Source organism: Manis pentadactyla, chromosome 7 (assembly GCF_030020395.1).
Source record: "Manis pentadactyla isolate mManPen7 chromosome 7, mManPen7.hap1, whole genome shotgun sequence".
NCBI classification, from domain to species: domain Eukaryota; kingdom Metazoa; phylum Chordata; class Mammalia; order Pholidota; family Manidae; genus Manis; species Manis pentadactyla.
Window position 1 is genome coordinate 128,488,502 of NC_080025.1, and position 19,186 is coordinate 128,507,687.

The 19,186-nt window shown below is 37.2% G+C and overlaps 1 long non-coding RNA gene across 1 annotated transcript in view; it reads right to left on the reverse strand.

Annotated features, from left to right (window-relative positions):
- The window catches only part of LOC118924336 (uncharacterized), a 60,470-nt gene extending 41,783 nt beyond the window's left edge, over positions 1 to 18,687 (reverse strand). The window contains exon 1 of the long non-coding RNA XR_008998556.1: positions 14,809 to 18,687. This is a non-coding gene — a long non-coding RNA (uncharacterized LOC118924336). The remainder of the gene's footprint in view (positions 1 to 14,808) is intronic.
- Positions 18,688 to 19,186: the final 499 nt, after the last annotated feature.

Here is a 19,186-nt window from a genome sequence, read left to right on the forward strand (position 1 = left end):
GTCTTTTGTGGACCATAGTAAGTTGATTCTAAAACCCATTTAAAAAAAAAGTCAAGAATAGCCTTGACAAATTTAAAAAAGAAAAGTCAACTTGTACTCCAAAATGTTAAGACCTATATTAAACCAAGCAAATAAAATGGTATAGACATACAAGAAGGAATAGAACACTGGGAAAAGATTTTTGTATGTTTGGAAATTTTGGTATATAATAGTGTTAGTACTATAAATCAGTGGGGCAAGGATGGACTACTGAACAGTGGTGCTGAGACATAGGTCATCCATAAGGAAAAAGAATTAAATCCCTATTTCACACCTTACAGAATCATTCAGGCTAATTAAATATTTAAATTGTGAAAACAAAACTTTGAAAACTTTTAGAAAAAAATCCTTGGGGTAATGAAGGATTTTTAAAATATGATACATAGAGTAGAAACTATAAAAAAAACATTGATAAATGTTAAAATTTTTTCGAATTCTAACAACAAAAGATTTTTTAAACATATTGAAAAACCAAGCCGTAGACTGGGAGAAGATATTAATAACCAAGGAAATGTTAATTTACACAACACATGAAGAACTCCTGAAAATCAATAAGTAAAGACAAAACAGAATCAAAGAAAAGAGACTAAAAATTGTGGACAGCCAATTAATAGAATAGGAAATCTGACTAGAAAATAAATATAAGATGTCCAAACTCAGTACAAAGTAGTGTAACTCTAACAGGGAGGGAACAATTTCACATCAGACTGGCAAAATATTATACAATAATCAAAGAAAGTCTGAACTGATTAAAACACTTTGGAGAGCAATTTGTCAATATCTAATAAAGGTGAAGATGCTCATGTTTACAACCAAGCAATTCCACTCCTGAGTATGTACAATAAAGCAACTGGAGTATGTACAACCGGCATATGTAAGATTGCTTGCTAGCACTGCTTGTAATAGCAAAAAAAAACAAAAATAACTCAAGCATGAGTTAATAAGAGAATGGATAAGCAAGATGGTGTAACAAATACTATTTATATTTAAAAGAACAAAGAACAGCTACAAATATCAAAGATGGATATGTTTTTTTTTTTTAAAATGATAGCTTCTGCATAGCAAAAGAAGAGTGAAAGGCAACCTACAGAAAAAGAGAAAATATTTGCAAATATTTAAATAATAAAGTGTTAATATCCACATATATAAAGAACTATAACTCAGTGGCAAAACATCAAATGACCCCAATTTAAAAATGGGCAAAGGACTTGAATAGACTTTTCCCCCAAAGAAGACACACAAATGGCCAACAGGTTTATGAAGAGATGTTCAACGTCACCAAAGGAAATGTGAATAAAAAACACAATGAGGTACTACCTCATACCTGTTAGGATGGTCATTATCGAAAAACCAGAAAATAACAAGGGCTGGCAAGTACATGGAGAAACTGGAACCCTTGTGAACTGACGGTGGGATGTAAAATGATACAGCCTCTGTGGAAAACACTATGATGGCACCTCAAAAAACTAAAAAATATAACTGCCCATATGATCCAGCAATCTCACCTTTGAATATTTATTTAAAAGATTTAAAATCATTAAAATCAGGATCTGGTAGACATATCTACATTCCCATGTTCATTGCAGCATTATTCACAATAGTCAAGAGGTGGACACAATGTAAATGTCCATCTACAGATGAATGGATAAAGAAAATGTGACATGTGTATATATAATGGAATACTATTCAGCCATAAAAAGAAATCCTGTCACATACAATGTAGATGGACTTGACATTATGCTAAGTGAAATGAGCCAGTCACCAAAGAACAAACACTGCATGACCACTTACATAAGGTAGCTACGTAATCAAACTCACAGAAGCATAAAGTAGAAGGGTGGTTGCCTGCGGCTGGGAGCAGAGGGAAATGGGGAGTTGCTGCTCAATGAGTACAGAGTTTCAGTCCTGCAAGATGAAGAAGTTGTAGCAATCTGCTGTACAACATTGTGCTTATAGTTAACGATAAGGTACAGTACACTTAGAAATTTGTGAAGAAGGAAGACCTCGTATGATTTTTACTACCTTCAAGAAAAACGTTAGGAGAAAGAAGCTGCAGAAGACTCCTCATTAAAATATTTCCATAAAGCTTGAAGTCATATAAAATAATGTCATATACATGATGCTACAGATGGATATAAAGGTAGTAAAAGTATAAAACACAGATGGAAATCTTAAATAATAAATTTGGGATAGTGGTTTCTACTAATGATGAAAAAAGGAGAATCGTATTAAAAAAATGATAATCAGGAAGCTTCTATTTTGTCTGTGTATTATTAATTTAAAAAAAACTAGTATTACCAAACTGATGGATTTATAGTTTATTTTTCTATATGTTTGAAATATTTTATTACAGAAATAGATTTTTTAGAAACTAATACTAAGAACATTTTTCTCCCTTCCTCAGGAATGAGTATGTTTTGTCTTCACTGACAACTAAAGGTTCCCTGGATCACCACAGGGGAAGCATGGGCCGAAATTACAGCAAAATTCAGTTTGTATTTGTGTATTCACTCCTCTCAGAAGAGGATCAATAGATTTCATGAGAGGGTCTGTGGCTTAAATGAAAATGCCAAAAGTCATAAATATAACTGATGGTATTTGCCATTTTGTACTAAGTGACAACAAAAAAATCAAAAACAAATCCGACTTAAAATCAATAAACGTATGTGTAAACTTCCTTATTTATATGCTATTTCATGTATTTTTGCTGTACAGTTACTTAAACCCTCTCTGTAAAAAGGCAAGCTGTTAAGAAAAAAAAAAGAAACATTCTTTAACAAATCCTCACCAAATTCAGGTAAGTAAACACAGAATACAAGAATTTGTTGGAATAAACATAAACACTGACACAGCAGTCTTGGGATCAGGTGTCAAGACAAATGGCTCCAATATTAACTTTAATAGGAAGGCTACAGAGGGAATTCAAATCAAGGCAGGCTGTGCCAGGGTCCTCACCTTTTTGGCCATAAATATCCCTAAGGAATATAACAGTAACAGGAGGTCAGAACTTGGGGATAGGAAGCCTATTTATTGATTGAAAAATTCTCCCAGATGATTCTGATACACTCTCCCCTGCCCCATCCAACCCCCAAAGCCCCCAATCCCTGTCCCAATTGAGATAGCTGGTTTATATTCTTTTTATTGTTAAATACTTAACATTGTATTATTGAGCACCTGTCAAGAAGTGAGTATTTTTATACTTCTGCACAGTTAGAGCTTTCTGGGCAAATTTTACTGAGACCTGGGGTAAAGGACAAGCCTTAACATGTAAAAGATGACTGAACTAATTGTAAGAGATTTCTCTCTCCTGAGATATGTGCTTGTTTCAGAAGGATGATGAAACCAGGGCCGTGGAAATAGTCTGTGGGTTGTAAACTCAGTCTCCTTTCTTAAATTACTACTGTAGGTAATAATCTATCCCTGCCCCAGAAACCTTGTGTCTACTTTCAGGATAATATGAATAAATATAGACATTAAAAACTTTTTATTTACCAGGTACTACGCTAGTTCCTAAGGACACCGCTGTGAACATGAGAAAGTTCCTGCTCTCACGGAGCCTGCAGTCAGTCCACTGTGGTACTGACAAGTAAATCACCTAGGACAACATGGTATGGCAAGCCCACAGTAGGAGCTGTATAGGGAGTTGTGAGTGATTAAAGAAATCTAAACTGAGACTTGAAGGATGAGTTAGCCAGATGTCTTTGTCTGCAAAAAAAAAAAAAAAATCCCAAACCAATCAAGCTTTATTGTCATTACATAGCAAGAATTCCTAAGGAAGGATGGTTCAATCATGCCAGCCACGCACAAGCAACACCTGTCTTCCTACCCTTCCATCCTGCCCATGATGGCTGGTGCGTGGGCCAGCCTGCAAGAAGCTGGAGCTCGGCCCACAGTGGGAAGACCAACTTTTCCTCAGGGAGGAAAACCTTTCCCAAAAGCTCCAAACAGACCCCTCTGTTTGTCTCACCGGCCAGAACTGAGTCACATGCTCACACTCAAACTAATCGATTGGCAAGAATGGAACCTTCACAGTGACGGGAGGCTAGGGCCCAAGCCCACCTTCTCCAAAGTACACAGACATGCAAAGAAGACTGCATTTTTTAACAAAATTGAGGCTCTATTAGAAAAGAACAGAGTGGTAAAAGGTTACAGGGAAAGTGACCAGTAGAATGTGCTATAGTCATTAAGGTAACCTTTCCCTTTTTAGAAAATTATATTTCACTAACAGAATTTTTATAAAGAAAACCCACCTTGTTCTTCAGGAACCACAAACACATACTTCAATTTTTTAATTTTAATAGAGAAAAACTAAAAATAATGAAACTAATATGGAGTGAACAAAGTACCGAAAGGGATGGGAGATCACAGTGTAGTGAAGGGGATCAGGCTTTGTATAAGCAGGGGCAGTTCTGAAAGAAGAGAGTTATGAAATGATAGAGCAGCTGATTTATGTTTAAAGACACAAAGGTAAAAATATAGAGGAGAAAAAGTATGTTTATTTAGCTGTAAGGAGACTGAAGAATATTGAGAAAATGCATGGGCAAATATAAGGCCCACAAGGGCAGAACCTGCATGTTTGTCTGTTGCACGAAGGTACTCACAAGTATTTGTGCAATGAATGAACAAACGAATATGTCTGGATGTGCAAAACTATTTGATTCGAAAGTACCAAAGGTTTCTATCAGAGGACACATGTGACTGAAGCTACTTCTGAAGAAAATTGTTGTTGTCAGTAAATAGAATGGATTAGAAGAAAATGAGAAAGAAAGTGTGATCAATTCGGAAGCTACTGAAATCATCTAGGCATAACGTGATCAGGGCCTGGATCCAGGGATTCAAGAACTAAAAATGCCAACTACAATGTTAAAAAGCGGTGGTTATCTGTAAGGAGACATCCTTTAATTATTTTATTTAGTGTCAAGCATATACAGAAGCAGTATTGAGTATTTTAGATTCATTTATTACTAATTATGAGAAATAGGATGACTGATTTTTAATCTAGTTTATCCACTCCTGAGTTTTAAGAAGTTTTACAGCATTTCAACTGGGCTTTCTTACCCTTGTTTCTTTTTCAACCCCAAAAGGAAAGATGCAGGACTAAACAAACCTCAGTCTATCAAAATCCTGGGCTCTGTGGCCTCCTAGTGCTAGCTGTTTAGAATGACAGCTTCTCTGGCAAATTCTCTATTTACTACAACAGTATAAACTCATTCTGTTCTTTAAGTTTTCCTTCCACATAAAGTACTAAAGACATCCCCCACATAACATCTCAAAACTATTCACAACTATACCAAGTCTACGTCTGAGGTAAACAAAGTGTCTACGAAGCTGAAGGTCATTAGATCATTCATGCTTATGTCTGTAACATTATTTCCTTTAACAATCTGCGAGAAGCCACTGCCAAGTATTCTTTGTTTCATTCTTGTTTGTTGTAAACAAGATTTTAATTGAAAACATATCTTATAGGCCATTTAAGCTTTATTTCACCCCTGACAATTTTATGTACATACTCTGTTTCTCCATGATTATTCACTACAAAGACAACCCACCAAAAGACTCAAGTAAATCTCCCTCATCAAAGCATCTCTGATCTTCTGACTGGGATGAGGGCACTTGTACTTACAGTGTATACTTGACAGATCTCCTGCTGACAAGCAATGTTGGTCACACACAAATGGAGCTCTACTTCCAGCCAGACCCATGAGTCCCATGGCCACTCTAGGACACAACAGAGATGTTCCAGCTAAGCTGAGAAAAGACCACCAGGTGGAGAGGAAGGCTGTGCGCGCTGGCTGGCAATGCTGTCCACTAGTCATGTGATCAGCAAAAATATCCAGGTGTATTAAATATCCAGTAGCAGTAAGTCTTCCTGTCATCTGGACCCTTCTTTCTACAGACAGTATTTTATCAGAAGAGCTAAGTGACTGTTTTAAGGTTACATATCCTAACTATACTTACAAATCTGGGGAAGAGTTTAGGGAAGAGTGATAAATACATAAAATCTAAGGAATCAAACAATGCCTTCTTCTCTAAAAAAAGACTATTATTAACACCAGGGAAAACAAAAAGTTGTGTTGGAAAGAAAAAGTAGCCACGGATTATGAGCCTCGGCTGTGAATAATATTTTCATAGTCATAATAATGTAAACTGATTATTATTTGAAATCTATAATGAGAAGGGAGGAGGGCTTTTCACATGGGGTGGGTACTAAGAAAGATAAAATCCCCTTCTGCTATCATGAGAACTCAAAGGTAATGCCTAAGACTAAAACATTAAAAATTAGAAAGAGAAACCAGCTATTTAGAGATTTGGATGTAAATAACAAAAGAATCACGTGTCAGAGTGGAACTCTTGAGAGTAGGGACTGGGTGGGGTGGCAGCTGGGAGACTGCTAGGCTTTGTAGTAAGCCTCACACAAACTGTTGGACTCTCTGAATTCTGTGTATGTATAACTGAGATTAAAGTTAAATTAAAAAGTGGCCAAGCAGAGACTAGAACCTATCTGGAACCTAGAGGTTTTGACTGAATAATACTTTTTTTCTGAAATTATATATATATATATATATATTTTTTTTTTTTTCATTTGAAGAAAACACAGATATCTAAACAATTTAATTTTCTACTGTTCTTGTTGTAGATACTGTGTTTTCATTTCATGGAAGCAAAAAAAAATCAAGTATTTACCAGATGAATTGGAGACATATGAACCTGTACTAGGTGCTGGGGAAAACACGTACAAGGAAGACCTTCCCTGCAAAGGGTAACTCTGTATTAGAAAGACAGATAAGCACACAAATAACCAAAAAGCAATGAGGTAAGCACTTAACTCTCCTTGGTTCCCTCATTTGTAACACACCTTGTTGGGTTTTTGTGAATATTTAGTAACTCAGTACATATAAAGTTCTCTGAATGCTGCCTGCTAGATCTTAAAAAAAAATAAGGCCAGAAAGACAAACACTTGCCCACCTGATTTCAAAGCCCACGCTCATTGCACGACATCACATTCTTTTCATAAACAAAAAACTTATTTTCATCTTGGATGCAAATAATATCCAGTAAATAGACAAATCTATATATTACTCATTATATATGTAGAGCAGAATAAAATCTGAGGATAAAAAATATTTTTTCTACCTCTTTTTTTTCTATTTCTTTTTAATTATTTATAAATACTTGATTTATTTAGAAATAGTCCCCTATGTCTTATGCACTAGGCATGATTAAAAGTGAAGTTCTTGATTTATCAGTAATATAAAATGTGGTCATGAACTGTTTTCAATATCCAGAAATTATTTATCACTAGATGGCACTGTAGTGGATAATTTTTTCAAAAAAAAAAATTTTTAGCATGAGATCCAACTGACTTACCAAATTAAGAGAATATTTTCTTTCAACAGAAGAAAGGTTATATTACATCTGCTTTAAGTTATTTTGTGGCTTTAAAAAAAGATAGTTTAATAGAAAAGAAAACAATGATATAATCAAGTTAAATTTTATTTTAAAACTATTCTGATTATCTTAAATAACTGTTCTGATACCTTCTAAAGCAGAAATAGTTCTGAATGCCTCTCTTGTTTACAGTGCAATGAATAAATCCAGGAATGTGCAGGGGTAGTTTGTACTTTAGCAACTTGGTTAAGGTGGAACTACATTCCCCAGAATTCCCTTTCATAAATGGTTCTAGGTCACAGTTGGCCACACAAATTTCCTTGAGGTTTAGAAGAAGGAACTGCAGCAGCAGCCATTGTTTTTTGAAGTCATTACTCACTTCCTGGTTAAGTGTGGTGACAGACACGGATGCTGACAGGTTCCAGCTTGTCCTCACATCCCTCTGGTCTGTATTCAGGTCTTTTTCCTAATATGGACCTACTGACCAACAAGGACCCCAGGCAGCAAGACATATGTAATGGTTGACCAATGTGTGTTTTGTTTGGTAGGCTGTAACAATGCAGTAAACAATTTACGCTCCTCACACACTAGCTTCAATGGGTTGATAATGCTGTTAATTTACAGAATTATATAACTTTCTGCATGTATCAAATACAACTTTAAGAATAAAGCACATCACAGACAAGCAGTGATATTAAATATTGAGATATTTAAATAAGTTGAGACCACAATGTCTGAGCAAAATAGTGAACTAAGAAATCCAACTCTTGCCACTTCTTTATCTAGTAGTTTCACTCATCTTGCCTGAAAACCCTCAAATATTTATAGCCACCTATCTTTAATCATCAGCCAAACTCCTGAGTTGGAAAGCCAACCTCCAAGATGACTCCTTAGTCTGTTTTATTTTTAAGACTGATAAACCAGATCTAGTGCTAGAATCCATGTAGGTGCGTGTATGTAACAGGCTCAATAATTGTGTATTAAAAAATTGATGAGTTACCTCCATGTTGGTGTTCATCTAATTTAACTCTTTTTACATATGAGTTACCACAAAGTAATACAAATAGAACATGAAAGAAAATAAGAAATATAATTGCTAGTCCACTTTTGTAGATAAAATGATGAGATTCTGTGTTCTGTCCTATTATTTCTTGAGTTTGCCTCTGGCAATGTCATGCAGTGTCACACAGTCCGGGTGATTGCTTCCATATAGATAACTCTCCAAGTCACAACTCTCACACTAAACTTTCAGCAAAGTCACAATACCCTGGGCCCATAGGGCAGCACTGTATTCATGTGTGTGTGTGTCAGTGTTTACAGAGGACTTTTCATGTTTTAAATCCTTTATAACCATTATCTCCTTAGCCTCCAGGACTCCTATGAAATGAGTACGAGCATACAAATCTTTTTTATGTTGACATGTACTACATGTATAACGGTGGAAGGCTACTACGAGATACTGAGTAGCTTTTTCCAAGGTCTTGTGTCTAGTACATGTCAAAGCCAGGATCTGAACCTGGCTGGGTCTGACTGCAGAACCAACCATCATTTGCTATATAGTCTATCCTCCTCTCCCATTAGACCAGACAACTTGAGAATCTGCCTGAGATTCATCTTAGTATCTGCCCAAAGAACACAAGGCATGTCTATTTAGTATATGTCAACAGTTATCTGTTGACCATACATATTTTGAGTTAGCTGAGGTGTCACCTGATATCAAAGAATAATTCCTGCTCCAATTTAAACTAGAGAACACTTTACAAAGTTTCATTTACACTTAATAACAGAGAGACAATGAAAACAAAAATCAAAGAGTAATTAAACTGAAGTCACATAACCTCTATACCTCAAATCTATCCCAGTCTTTAGGATTCCATCTACACTATAGGACAATCACATTATATTATCATACCTTCAGATATTACATTCTATGGACTCTAATGGGCCTCCTTCCCAAATGAATGAATAAACCCCAGGTCTCCACCCCTTCTGGACCTACTACAGTTAAGTGAACCAAATCCATCCATGTTCTGAGAGATGACCACTAGAAAGTAACTTCAAGGGTGATGATGTGTAAAAAAGGATCCTTTTCTGCCAGGCCCGAGATTTCACACTTGGATTTTGTCACTCTATCTGAATTAACTACATTGGAGTTTGGTCCTGTGATGACATTGCATCCTGCTATCTTTTGTGTGACAACAAGAATCCCCTACTTGGTTCTCTTTACTGAATGAATGACAGATTGAGAATTCATTCAAATACACCAAAACACTTACCATTGTGCACCTTGGGGATACAAACGCTATCTATTTGGACTAAGTTTTAAGCATAATAATCTCACAGTACACAATATCATGATAGGTCTCGAACATTCAAAGGACTCTCCTAAGCCTTCCATGATTTTATTTCCCCTCTGGCCAGCAATTCCTTGAAGTCTGTCCTTTCTGTTAGGCCACTCTTCCTCTACTCCCACACAAAGGCTGAGCTCTCTTTCAAGGCCTGAAGTAAAAGAGAGCAAGTCCTTTTTCTCTGGGCCCCAGATCTAGCCTTGGGGTCCAAAGCGAGATTTCTCCTCAGCTGCTAGACCCATCACCTGACCTCTTGGGTGTCCCCCTTCCAGGGACTTCCTTCTCCTTGAGCATATTCTCATCTCAGCTCCACTCTTGTTCTTTTTAGCGTGGGTTCTCACTCCTTGCTATTAGTCAGTTTTTCCTACAGTTCTGCCCAGCACCACCCACTCACCTGACTCAGCAGAGAGTCACACAACCTACATATTTGAAAAATACCTCTGATATAATCTTGAGCATCGTTCTTTCTTTTATATTCAAATAAACAGTAAGTAGACTTGGTTCTACGTAGGCAAATGCCCCTTTGTCCATAACTTTTATGATGAGAAAATTTTTACTATACATATTAGTTGCTTTTAAATTTATGCAGTCAGAACAAGAGAAGTGCCCTAAAATAAAGCAGAAGAGATTCTGCTCTTCCTAATCACCTAGATACTAAATCATTTAAATATACCACTAATGGGGGTGTAAAATTTCTAATTTTGCCAATTTTCAAGAAAAATATAAAAAATAAAATGGAGGGAAAACAAATACCTATTCGAAATGATTTTGTATTATTTGCCGGAAGGCAGAATTTTGGTTGTTTTACAGTCCCTCTGATTTATTCTTTGTTTTCACCATTACTTTAGAAAGTAATCTGATCCACTCTAATCGTCCCTGAGAACCACTAATTTTTTTCCAAGCATCCACTCTAGGACTGAACCTGGCTTTAGATACTCTTCTTTCTTTCAATTCATTTCAAAAATGGGTTTCAGAGAATGACTTTCTAATGTCAACACGAATTTCAGACTTTGGGTCTCTCTAACAATTGGTCACAGAATGCCAAGAGATCTCAAAATTCAGTGGTGCCTTCAAAACTTTGAAAGCAAAACACTGAACAAAGATGGAGAGATAAGCACAACCTTTAAATAACATGAAAGTCCACAGGTTTATGTCCACACAGGTCCCGAGTTCTAGAAATGACTGTCCTATAAATTACTTTTTTTAATTTACCAAGATCATCCATTCAAATAAACCTGGTATGTCATGCCATTGTTTAGCTCTCTGAAGAAAAATATTTTCCACTGGCAAAGGATAGAGGATTCAAGAACTCAGGGAAACATTTATAGGTTAAAAAAAATCTTCAGCAAGGCAAAGAGAAGACTGTGGGTGGCTTTTGGCTTCAAGTACTGTAGTCAGGTTACTTGAATATTTTGTTTTGTGAGATCCTTATAAGTGAACAATTATGTATTTTTCATTTAAAAATATTTCTCCTTTCCTATTGGTAACTACGATTGAAAGTATAAGTTCAGTCAAAAGAGTATTTTCCTTCAGAAATCTATGCTATAGACCTATCATATTAGTTCTGTAAACTACATCAGATAAATCCTAAGTTGGACAAATACACCAGAAAACATTAAATAAGTAACTGTGAATTCAATTAAGTACACAAATGTTTAGCAAATGGTTGATACTATTCTTAAAAGCTTAAATACAAAATACGAACGGTTTGATGTCATGAGGAGTCTAATTCATTTGCTAAACACCACAAATACCTTAAAAGTTCATCTTCATTAAGTTCAAAACAAAGAGATTTGACTCTTTTAGGATCACTTAATTAGACACAGGCATACATGGAGAACTGAAGGGTGGTAACAAGAGCATGGAGGCTGGGATCATAACAAGGATTGGATTCCTGGCTCAGGTACTTGCCAGCTATGTGACCTTACACAAGCTACTTAAACTCTCCTAAATTCAGTTTCTTCAGCTGTAGAAAGAAAAGAACAGTAATATCCAGCTCCCAGAGTTGCTGTAGAGACTGAATGAGTCAAATAAGACATGTGCAACCAGTGCAGCACCTGACACCTGGCAAATGGGATGTATGCTACCCAAGTGGTTCCCTTCTCCTACACCTCACTTCCCTGGGCCAGGTCTGGAGAATTTATAATGATCATGGAATAGCTGTGGAAAAAATACCAGTGTATTTAGATCACATTTTTTAAGAATATTGTAGGAAATCCTGACACATGCTATGACACAGATGAAGCTAAATGAAATAAGCCAAACACAAAAGGACAAATACTGTATGATTCCTCTTACATCAGGCCAAACTCAAAGACAGTAAGCAGAATGGTGGCTGCCAGAAGCTGGATGCAGGGGGCAATGGGGAGTTTGTGTTTAATGTGTACAGTTCTGGCTGGGGAAGATGAAAGGTTATGGAGATGAAGAGTGGTGATGGCTGCACAACAATGTTAATGAACTTAATGCTAAGGAAGTGTACACATAAAAATGGTTAAAATGGTAAATTGTTACATATATTTTATCACACACAAAAAAATCCTGAAAACTAGCTCAACCATTGTGGAAAGCAATATGGAGGTTCTTTAAAAAACTAAAAAATAGAAATACCATTTGACCTGGGAATTCCACTCCTAGGAATTTACCCAAGGAAAACAACTTCTCAGATTCAAAAAGACATATGCACCCCTATGTTTATTGCAGCACTATTTACAATAGCCAAGATATGGAAGCAACCTAAGTGTCCATCAGTAGATGAATGGATAAAGAAGATGTGGTACATATACACAATGGAATACTATTCAGCCATAAGAAAGAAACAAGTCCTACCATTTGCAACAACATGGATGGAGCTACAGGGTATTATGCTCAGTGAAATAAGCCAGGTGGAGAAAGACAAATATCAAATGATCTCCCTCATTTGTGGAGTATAACAACGAAGCAAAACCGAAGGAACAAAATAGCAGCACTCACAGACTCCAAGAAGAGACTAGTGGTTACCAAAAGGGAGGGCGGGTAGGGAGGGATGGAGATGGGGATTGAAGGGGTATTATGATTAGTGCACATGGTATGTGTGGGGGGTCACAGGGAAGACAGTTCAGCACAGAGAAGACAGGTAGGAACTCTGTGGCATCTTACTACACTGATGGACAGTGACTGCAATGGGGTATGGGGGGGGACTCGATAATAAGGGTGAACGTAGTAACCACACTGTTTTCCTTGTGAAACCTTCTTAAGAGTGTATTTCAACGATACCTTAAAAAATATACTGAAAAGTACTTGTTATTTAAAAAAACCTTATAATAAATTATTTTGCAAAAAATTACTTAGTAAAATAAATAATCATGTTGTAGTTATTTGTTCCAGCTCCCAAGGTAAAGACAGCAATATGGGGGAAAAATCAGGTACTCTACCATTTGGTTGAATAATTTGCTGTCCACTTCACCAGGCCGTTGATGCTGGGCCACACTCCACAATGTACCCCTGGTCAGGTCTCTTTCTTAGTTCCAACAATGGCTGTTTCAAGCATATGTGGCCACATTCACACCATCGCAGTATGCTTACATTACCTTATCTAAAATACCTTTCTTCTACCCTTCACGTGTGATCTACCTTCTATTTTAAATTGCTTAAAAAAAAAAAAAGGTAGTCTCTATTCATTAACTCCCACTGCACTTAGTGATTGGAAGGAACTTTCTAATGCCAGTTTTACAATTTTTCTCATTGAGAGCCTCTGACTCGGTTATTCATCCACCTTGTTTTACTTCTTCTCATCCCAACTTGGCCTCTTGGTAGCATCTGATTTGATTACTTACCTTTTTAATCTGTTCTGAGATGGTGTTTTCCTGAGCACACCCTTTAAATGCCAGCGTCCTTTGCTTGGTCTCCCTCACTGCTCAGCTAGCTCCCCTTTTGTAATCTTACCCACTCCCACATGTATGACTCCACACTTCATATCTTTCTCCCCTAAACTTCAGTCATATTTCCAATGGTCTACTAGTTACCACCATTTGGATGCCCCATTATCAAATGTCCAAAACCAAACCCAATGCTTCTTTTCTCCCCTGCATCCAACAGCCAGAGGATTTAAAAATCCACAACCACTTTCTACTCTTCCATCTCCCTCATAAACGCTATATGTAGCTCCGATCAAGTAGTCTCACAAATCCTACCTCCCATAATCATACCTGACACTTTTGTCTTCTCCTTCACATCTCCACTGTCAATGCCTGAATCCGGACCCTTCATCTAGCTCATCTGGACTGCTGCCCTGGTCTCCTAACTAGTTTATTCTCTAGCGTTAGCCCTTCAAGCCCAATTTTCACACCACTGCCAGGCATTTTTCGAAATTGTGAATCTGTGCCATTCCTCTGATTTCAAAACCTCCAGTGGTTCCCTGCAGCCAACAGGGCAAAGGCCAGCTACGAGCATTCCACACAGAGCCCCTCTGGATCTCATTCCCCACCATCTTCCCGCTCCTCAGCTCCATGAACCTCAACTCAAGCTCCTTCTCAACTTCTCAAAAACTGGTTCTCATACCTCTACATCTTGGTACATGCTTCTCCTTCTCCACATGGTCAGCAACTACTTACAGTCAAAGATTCAGCTCAGATGTCAGTCTTCCCAGACCTCCGGGCCAAATTAACTACAGGCTTCCAGAGCAGTCTGTATACGAGGCCCCTACAGCAACACTTACCAGACAACATCACACTTACTTCTTTTTTGTGCTCAAGCCATTATTGAAACCTGCTCAGAGGAGCACCTCAAGATCAGGAACTCTGCCTTACTCGTTTTCCAATCCACCCCAAATTCTTTAAGGCTGGTGTAGGTGGCCTACCTCTCTAGTCATGAATCTCTCAACCATCAAAGCTCAGCAACTTCACTGCCACACTGATGGACTGTGGTGTGGGAAAGTCATTCATTTGCTCACTCAACTAACATTTATTAGCTATTGGGCATACACAGATGAGTAAGTTTTGACCCCTCCCACGAAGGAGTTCACAGCCTAGTAGGGGGAAAAATCATATAAACATACATTTATGTAACACGTTGTAGAAGACCAGAAGTCCCAGGACATTCTGGAGACAAAGGGACACGGAGGATAATTAGCGCAGCAAGTGTGGGGCACTGGGAATGGAAGAGGCCACTGGATGAAGCTTCTGGGACTGACGGTGCCCAAAATGTGTCTTGGAGAACATAAGAGAAAGAGGAGGGGAAGAACAAGTGGGAGACAGGAAAAGGGAAATGTATCAATTAATCTCATTAACTTTTTGTCAGCTGGAAGTCATGATATAATCTTTATAAACACATCCAGATCTTTAATTGTGAAAAAATCCTCAATCTCCTCAGACACCCCTTCTCACTCCCTTTTTTTCTGTTCCTCTCTTCCACACCCACTGACACATAGGAAAAGCTTAATATATGTAATGAAAAATATATGTATGAACCTTCACGGCAGTAGTGAAATGTTTAGGGTCCACATTTCTCTTTTCTTGCCTCCCTCAACAGTCACTATCTGAGCTCTACCCACCCACCGAAGTCTCTCAGACTCCTCTGCCCCTGTGCTATTCCTTCTCACCATTCCCAGGCCCCTTTCATCTCTTCTGTGCCCACCTTCTATGCACACTGCAGAACTGGACTACATCATTTAATGCTATCCTATCTAGTCAAAGATGATGGCACCAAGAACAGTCACACCATTTTGTGCAAAAAAGAACTTACTAACAATAGTTTTTTCACAGCATAAAGTCTACCCTTCAATTTGGAACACTCCATCTTATTGCCAATTATTTTACTCATTTGAACACTGATTAAATACATGTACAGATACATTAAAGAAGACAAAATAATCTTTCTTTTTGTACAGTATGTACATTTGGTTGTTACTATTTTAGTGATATTTACTACTAATTGCATCGCTGCAAGTTTAATTAACAAGGCATACAAGTAATAGAATCCTACTTGAAGTTGGGAGATAAGAGAGAGAAAAAAATGGGTAATCTCTCATCTGGAAGCAGATCTTGAAGTCATACTAGCCAAGGGGAAAGGAAAGGAAAGGAAGGGAAGGAGGAGGTGGAAGTGGACAAATAATAGTTAAATGCAGTATGTGAAGTGAAAAAATTATTAAGTAAGTTGATTTCACTTACAGTTAAGAGAGTCCCTGAAAACAAGCGAGGTGAAATCCTACTGTATCGCTCAATCCAAGAACTAAGAAGTGCTATTCCAGAGAGGTGTGGTGGTGCTAAAGGGAGGCAAAAAAGGATTAAGATCTCAAAATCTAAGTGATAAAAGGCAAGTCAGCCACTCATCCTCCCACCTCAAGCACTTTCTAAAAAGTTAATCATCAAATTAAATGTTATAATCCAATTTCCAAAATTGTTCTACTCCACTTAAACTGCTGTCACCTCTAATAATCTTACAAGCAAATGCATTCATTTCGAACATCATCCTCTTCAGTTCTGCAACATCTGAATCTCTTGAACGCCACTTTTTTCGTTCCCACCAGGAACACAGTTGGCTCTTCTCTCAAATGCTACAGATCTAGCTCCTCTTCCTATCTGGACTCCAAACCAAGGCCTCCCCCAAAGGCTTGGTTCTCACTGCTCTGGCCTCTGGAATACTTAACCCCTTAAAGAATTTAAACATCACTTCTTGGATGACAAATGCGGAATTTTCCTCTTTGGCTAGACACTTCAACTTATGCCCTGGTTCTACAGATTCAACTGCTTAGAATTTCCCCTTGAATGTCCACAAACAAGCAACCTCATTCCCTCAAAACTGGTTTCTCTTTCTATCTCTTTCAGATGCTTAATGGTTCTGCAGATCTCAAAACCTTGACACCATTTTTTACTCCCAACTTTCTCTCGTTCATCATTCTGCTGCGTCCTGTTTATGTGTCCTACCTCTCTCCTCTCTCATCTCCCGCGACTAAATCCTTCAGTGCTTCACTGCTGGATTACTTCACTAGGATCTACCTCCTATTTCTCTCTCCCTTCATCTTTGACACTGCTACCAGATTATCCTTCCGCTACATACCATGGTGTTTTTCCTTCATTCCTTTTCTTTAGAACACAGGTAGTATGGTGGTTTTAAATATGTTTCCAGATTCTTTGACACTCCCCTCCCAAAAGGTGGAATCTAATCCCCCTCCCCTTGAATGTGGGCTGAACTTACTGGCTTTCATGTAAAGACAGAATGTGGCAAAAGTGCTCTCTGCTGTCAAATCTCCCACCCACAGAAACCGTTAGAGATAATGTTGACTCGTGTTCTAAACCCCAAATTTGGGGGTAATTTGTTGCACGGCAATAGATCACTAATTCAGAAGGGCTCTCTGCTGCCTAGTGGATCTAATCCAAACTCACTGGGCACTCAAGGTCTTCCACTCACTACCTTACTTTATCTTTGAATACAAACACACTGCTTCAGTCTATTTGACCTCACATGACGTGGTAAAATGCTGCCTCTATTTTAGCCCATGCTACGTTCATGTAAAACATCCGTCTTAACTCTCTTACTAAACTAAATTCAACACTTTCTTTTCAGCTCATTTCAAAGTCTACCTACTAAAGAAATTTTTCTATTTTTTAATGCATGCAAGTAAACATATCTCATTTCCAAAGCTATTATCAAGTTATTTAAGATAGAAATTATGGCTTTGCTGTCTTTATATTCCCCACATTAATGGACACAGATACAACTTTTTGTTTAGAATTAACTTTTATGAGGCTCTTTCACAAAAAGGTTTTGAATGCCTTTTAACAATGAACATATACAATAAAGTTTACTGGCTTTAAAAAGTATCAAGTACTTTGAGAAAAGATAATGTGGTAGAACATATTACCAAAAAAATCTACATGGCCTATGACTATTCTATTTTCAGGAATCTATTTTATAGATATAATAACACAAATAAGCAAAAATATAGGTATATGGATATTTTCCATAGCATTGTTAACAGTAAGGAAAATCAGAAACAATATGAAATACATAAATGGAAGAAAAATCAGTGACTACCCTTTTAAAAGTGAAATAAGTCTCTAAATGTACTGACCTGTATAAAGCAGTTTCACGAAACAAAGTATTAAAGAATAAATTTAACAACAAATATAAGAAACCCATCTAAGGAAAACTTTTAAAACATTCCTAAAAAGCCACAAATGAAGACTTCAACAAATAGAAAGACATTTCTTATTCTGGGATAGAATAAGTCAACATCACAAAAATGTGACTTTGCTCTAAATTAACTTATAAATGTAATGCAATCCCCATAAAATATCAACAATTCTTTTTAATGAAGCTGGACAATTGATAGTAAATCTCATATTAAAAATACACATGTAAGATATACATACACAATGGAATATTATCCAGCCATAAAAAGAAATCCTGCCATTTCCAACAACATGGATGGAGCCAGAAGGTATTATGCTCAGTAAAATAATCCAGGTGGAGAAAGACAGGTACCAAATGACTTCACTCATCTGTGGAGTATATAAACAAAGTAAAACTGAAGGAACAAAATAGCAGCAGACTCAGACACTGAGAAGGGACTAGTGGTTACCAAAGGGGAGACGTGGGGGAGCTGGGTGGGGAGGGAGAAGGGTTTTTATTCAGGGGCACTATATTTCCCAATCACAATATAGATAGGTCAGGGGGAAGGCAGTACAGCATGGAGAAGACAAGTAATGTCTCTACAGCATCTTACTACACTGATAGACAGTGACCGCAATAGAGGGGGAGAGGACCTGATAATATGGGTGAATGATGAAACCACAGTGTTGTTTATGTGAAACCATCATAAGATTGTATATCAGTGACACTTAAATTTTAAAAAATACACATGTAACAACAGCCAGGAAGACACTGAAATGCTAGAGAGGAGGACTAAGCTCTCCAGATATTAAATTATACTATGAAGTCTGCCCCCTGAGTAGACAGACAAACCATTGGAGTAATACAGAAAGTTCAAAAACAGACCCAAATACAGATGGAACTTCAGTACTATATATGATAAAGGGGGCATCTGAAAATCAGTAATGCAAAAACTGACTTTTTAATGAGTGGTTAACACAATTGGTTAGCCATTTGGAAAAAGATAAAATTAGATCCGTACTTCATACCATACACAAAAATAGATTCCAAATGAATCAGGGATCTAAAGGTAAAACAATAAAGGCATACAAGTACTGGAAGGGAAAAAATGTGAATCTTCTCTAACCATGATATAAGTGAAGTGCTGACTATGGCTCAACATCAGCAAGAATAAAAGACTGCTAATATAATTACATAAAAAATTTTAACAAAAGTTTTCTGCATGGCAAGAAATAAAATTCATCATTAACCAAGGATAATAGATAAAATGGGAGAAAATATTTGCATCATATCCTAGCTATATGACTAATAGCCATAATACA